Genomic DNA, 6,177 nt, shown 5'->3' on the forward strand with positions numbered 1-6,177 from the left:
TGAGATCCGGCCACTGCACTCCAGCCTGGGCGACAGAGCCAGACTCCGTCTCAAAAAAAAAAAAAAAAAAAAAAAGAAATTAGAATTGGTCCTAGGATGGCCCATGAGGAGTCGGCCCCAGGCCAGTGTGGCCCTGTGCTGCCCATGCCCACCGTCTTCCTTGGTGGCCCTCACCCTCTTCACACTTGATGTAGTGCAAACACCTGTCTTGGGCCATTACTGTTTGTGAAGGTGTTGGCCAGGCTTCCGGAGGCCAGAGCGAGGGGCCAGGTACCCTTCCTGGTGGTCCAAACACATTCCCAGCCCTTTCCTCAGAGGCCCCTGCACCATGTGGCTCATCCAGGGCTCACCTGCTCCAGTACCAGGGCAAGGTGCACATCCCCAGGGCCCCAAAATGCCTTCCTTAAAGCTGATTTGTTGATTTCTTTATTATCACATGGTAACCCACGATCAGATCTGACTCTCCTGTCCTTTCTCTATGGATCTGAAAAATAAGAACTGCTGTAATCAGATGTGATCTGGAGGCATCAGAACAGAGCAACCTAATACTTCTTTTCTCACCCAGGCTGGAGTGCAGTGGCGCAATCTTGGCTCCGCCTCCCGGGTTCAAGCAATTCTCCTGCCTCAGACTGCCAAGTAGCTGGGATTACAGGCATGTGCCACCATGCCTGGCTAGTTTTTTGGTATTTTTAGTAGAGATGGGGTTTCACCATATTGGCCAGGCTGGTCTCGAGCTCCTGATCTTGTGATCTGCTTTCGTTGGTCTCCCAAAGTGCTGGGATTACAGGTGTGAACCCCCGTGCCCGGCCAGAGCAACCTAACATTTCAATAGAAAAAAAATAAAGCTGGGCGTGGTGGTATGCATCTGTAGTCCCATCTACTTGGGAGGATCTCCTGAGACCAGAAATTCAAGGCCAGCCTGGGCAACGTATTGAGACCCCATGTCTGAAACAGACTTTTGAGTGGCAGACAAATACAAAGACCTAGTTAAAAAAATGGAACCCCTTGAGGATCTTATAGTCTATTCAGAAAAGTTAAATGAGGCTGGGTATAGTGGCTCATGCCTGTAATCCCAGCACTATGGGAGGCCAAGGTGGATCCCTTGAGCTCAGGAGTTCGAGGCCAGCTGGGACAACATGGCAAAACTCTTATCTCTATAAAAAATACAAAAATTAGCTGGGTGTGGTGGCGCATGCCTGTAGTCCCAGCTACTCTGGAGGCTGAAGTGGGAAGACTGCATGAGCCTGGGAGGCAGAGGCTGCAGTGAGCTATGATCTCTCCATTGCACTCCAGCCTGGGTGACAGAGCAAGACCCTATCTCACCAAAAAAAAAAAAAAAAAAGTTTTCCTGATACAACTTAAAATTGACTGTCCAGCCAAATACTTACCAAAAAAAAAAAAAGTTTATAGGGAGAAAAATACCTACTACCCCCCCATCCAATGGTCATAGAAAAAATAAGTAGACACCCTTTATTGCCAAGGAAGAGTTAAACCCTAGTGACCTGTGAAATGTGAGTCACGAAAGGTGGCGCTTAGAGGGGTCCCTCAACCCTGAGCATCATTTTTTCCCTCCACCCACCTTTGTTACTTCCTTTCTTTCTTGCCGGTTTCCCCAGCCTTCTTCCTTTTCTGATTCCTTTTGTCCTGATCTTTTCACTTAACTCATCCAACATTTCCTTCTATCTCCTTTTTTTCTTTCTCTAATTGGCTACATATGGAATAAAGTATTTTGAATTACGGGGTTATATCTATTAAATAAAGCTTTATGATCTTTGCTCTCTTTTTTTTTTTTTTTTTCCCCTGATTTTAAAAATACATGCTAGGACCAGGCATGGTAGTTCACTCCTGTAATCCCGGCACTATGGGAGGCTGAGGCGGGTGGATTCCTTGAGCCCTGGAGTTCAAGACCAGCCTGGACAACATGGTGAAATTGCTACCAAAACATAAAAAAAGGTTAGCTGAGTGTGGTGGCATGCACCTGTGGTCCCAGCTACATGGAAGGCTGAGGCTGCAGTGAGTCAAGATCCCACCACTACACTCCAGCCGGGGCAACAGAGTGAGATCCTGTCTCAAAAACAAAAGCGAATTATCTAACTCAGTGAATTTGAGCACTTCTGACTCGTGATCCACAGTGAGAAACCCATTTTCCATCATTGAACCTGAGTGTGCGTACGTGCATACACACACTTAGTGCACCAAAACTTACCTTTACTGCCTTTTTAAATTCCACCTCTTTCCATCTATTTCATTTTCTTTAAAGCCAATCTCAATTCATGATGAGTCAGGATCTGCAGTGTGAAAGCCATGGTTTGAATCCCTGTAAGCTGTAGCTCATCACACCCCCTTCTGAGCAGGACCTGCACCCAGCTCCAGGAAGGGGGCTTGCCCAGTGTTCGGCAAAGACAGGCCAGGGTGGGACACATATCAGGAAATGCTTTGGTGCAGAAGCACCTCTGTCTGAGCTACCTGCATTTAAGGAGGTGCTAGCCATGAAGAGACGCGGGGCAGTCCTTGGTAAACTGGGGGAGTGAGGCAGCCAGGACAGTGCACCTTCCTGCAGGCCCAGAGCTCCTTTTCTCTCCAGGGACTGGGCATTGAGGTCGCTGCTGCTTCTGGGGACCCAGGAACTCGGGGCTCTTTGCTTTTCCCCCTTGTCCTCCTCCCTGCCCTGTCCCCACTCAGGGAGAGATTCCAGGACAGATAACAATGGCCGCTAACACGTGTGTCCCAGACTCTGTCCTGAGAGCTTTATGTGAGTTAATTCCATTTAGTTCTCACAATGTTATTGTCATTCCTGTTTTGCAGATGAAGAAACCGAGGCATAGAGAGGTTCAGTCATCTGCCCCAGGTTTGAATGACATGTGACCCCAGCATGCTTAAGGGCATTTCCGAATTTGCTCTAGAGGTAGCCGTGCAAAGACCAGGCTACTGCAAGCATGATGGTCGCATACAAGAGCCTGTGCAGCCAGGCTCTGTTGCTGCAGGCATGTAGTGGGGTGGAAGCTGTCTATTGTCTGTTTCAGTTCTGCCTGCTGTGTTACAAATGACACCTCCCCCAAAGCACACACACACACTTGGTGGTTTACTATCACAGCCGTCTGACAACGTGCAAAGATTCCAGGGATCGGGAATGCAGGTGGCCACAGCAGGGCTGGCTTTCTTTCCCTGTTTCTTCACTTCTAGGACCTCAGCAGGGAAGGGACTTAGCAGTCAGCATCATGCACCTGTAATTGGGGCTGCAGTAACTTGGCAACTAGGACTGTCCGCTGGCGTGCACACAGGCGTCCTCCTGTGTGGTGTGGCTTCCTCAGCGTACTTGGATTTCTTCTGTGGTGGCCCTGAGATCTGAGCATGTCCCACATACCAGGCAGAAGCTGTATGGCCTCGGGCCGTGCGCAGTGGCTCACGCCTGTCATCCTAGCACTTTGGGAGGCTGAGATGGGCAGATCACCTAAGGTTCAAGACCAGCCTGGCCAAAATGGTGAAACCCTGTCTCTACTAAAAATACAAAAATTAGCCGAGCATGGTGGTGCATGCCTGTAGTCTCAGCTACTCAGGAAGCTGAGAGGGAATTGCCTGAACCCAGGAGATGGAGTTTGCAGTGAGCCAAGATCACACCACTGCACTCCTGCCTGGGCTGCAGAGTGAGACTCTCTCAAAAAATAAAAAATAAAATAAAAGAAGCTGTATGGCCTCATCTTAGAAGTTGTGCACCACCATATCCACCATACTCTACTGACTGGAGCTGATTCAAAGGGTGGGACACAGACCCCAATTCTCAACGGTAAGAATGTCACAAAATTTCATGGTCATTATTATTTTTTTAAAGCACAAATACTTTTATATTCAGCCCCTGGAGAGCCATCACATGTTTGAAAAGTTAAAACATGAACCAAAGGATCTAGTTTTAAAGACACAGCAATGAGGCCAGGTGTGAGGTTTTGTCATCCCAGCACTTTGGGAGGCAGAGGTGAGAGGATTCCTTGAGCCCAGGAGTTCAAGACCAGCCTGAGCAATAAAGCAAGACCCTGTCTCTACAAAACAATAAACAACAACCGGGTGTGGTGGCATGCGTCTGTGGTCCCAGAGACTTGGGAGGCTGAGGTGGGAGGCTTGCTTGAGCCTGGAAGAGGGAGGTTGTAGTGAGCTGAGATCGCGCTGCTGCGTTCAAGCCTGGGTGACAGAGCAGGATCCCATCTCAAAACAGAACAAAAAACCCCGCTATGATTGGGTGAAATCCTGCCCATGTAATAGAATTATCCATATTAGTAACAAAGTATAAAATGAAAAGAGAGTCTCTTAGAAGTTTGAAATTCTTTTGCAGTTTTTTTTTTTTCCCCCTCACTCCGTTGTCCAGGCTGGAGTGCAGTGGTGCGATCTTGGCTCACTGAAAGCTCTGCCTCCCGGGTTCACGCCATTCTCCTGTCTCAGCCTCCCGATTAGCTGGGACTACAGGCGCCCGCCACCTCGCCCGGCTAATTTTTTTTTTTTTTGTATTTTTAGTAGAGACGGGGTTTCACCGTGTTAGCCAGGATGGTCTCGATCTCCTGACCTCGTGATCCGCCTGCCTCGGCCTCCCAAAGTGCTGGGATTACAGGCATGAGCCACCGTGCCCAGCCCAGTTCTGTCTTCTTTATTCAAGAGGTTTGTAGTCATTTTCAGAATTCACTCCAGAGCCAACTTTTTAATTTTAGTATCAGCAAGCAAGGCTGGTTGTGGTGGCTCATGCCTGTAATCCCAACCCTTTGGGAGGTTAAGGTGGGTGGATCGTTTGAGCCCAGGAGTTTGAGACCAGCCTTGGGCAACATAGCAAGACTCTGTCTCTACTAAAGATACCAAAATTAGCCAGGTGTGGTGGCACACCCCAGTAATCCCAGCTACTTGGGAGGCTGAGGCACGAGAATCACTTGAACCTGGGAGGTGGGGTTGCAGTGAGTCAAGATCACGCCACTGCACTCCAGCCTGGGTGACAGAGCGAGACTGTGACTTGAAAAAAAAGAAAATTAGTATCTTCCTTCTTTCCAGTGTAGACTAAAAAGATTTAGCATCTTCCGGCTCTGCTGTGATTATTTCACATTGCATACCTATATCAAAATATCTCATGTACCCCATAAATATATACACCGCCTATGTACCCACAAAAACTAAAAATTAAAAAGCAGTATCGGCCGGGTGCGGTGGCTCACGCCTGTAATCCCAGCACTTTGGGAGGCTGAGGCAGGTGGATCACCTGAGGTTGGGAGTTCAAGACCAGCCTGACCAACATGGAGAAACCCCGTCTCTACTAAAAATACAAAATTAGCCAGGCATGGTGGTGCATGCCTGTAATCCCAGCTACTCAGGAGGCTGAGGCAGGAGAATTGCTTGAACCCAGGAGGCGGAGGTTGCAGTGAACTGAGATCGCGCCATTGCGCTCCAGCCTGGGCAAAAAGAGCGAAACTCCGTCTCACAAAAAACGACAACCAAAAACAACAACAACAAAACAAAACAAAACAAAACAAAACAAACCGTATCTTCCAAGATTCATGAAGATATTGCCTGTGTAAAATCAGAACGGGATGGTGGGAAAAAGAGAAATCAAGAGAACAAGAAAAAACTTGGAAATTAAACATAATGGCCCGAAAGAAAAAGAAAGAACAGCAGGTAAAGTTTCTCTCTTAAAATACAGAGCAAAAAAGAGGAAGAGGCAGAAATAATGATACGGAGGACTGACACAAGAATCTCCACACTCAGGTAATAGGAATTCAATAAGGAGGGAGGAACAGAACACGTCTGTCGCCCAGGCTGGAGTGCAGTGGCACAGTCATAGCTCAACGCAGCCTTGACTTCTTGGACTCAAGCGATCCTCCTGCCTCAGCCTCCTGAGTAGCTGGGGCTATGGGAATGCGCCACCAAGCCTGGCTAATTTTTGTATCTTTTATAGAGATGGGGTTTCATTCACTATGTTGCCCAGGCTGGTCTCGAACTCCTGGGCTCAAGCAATCCTCCCACCTCAGCCTCCCAAAGTGCTGGGATTACAGGCATGAGCCACCGTGCCTGGCCAGATCCACCCTACTCTTAACTACTTACATCTCTAATGACTCTATTCCCAAATAAGGCCACATTCTGATACACTGAAAAGGGAGTTAGGACTTTGATAAATCTTTTGTTTTTGTTTGCGGGGGGGTGGGGGGTGGG

This window comes from Chlorocebus sabaeus, chromosome 28, assembly GCF_047675955.1.
Source record: "Chlorocebus sabaeus isolate Y175 chromosome 28, mChlSab1.0.hap1, whole genome shotgun sequence".
NCBI classification, from domain to species: domain Eukaryota; kingdom Metazoa; phylum Chordata; class Mammalia; order Primates; family Cercopithecidae; genus Chlorocebus; species Chlorocebus sabaeus.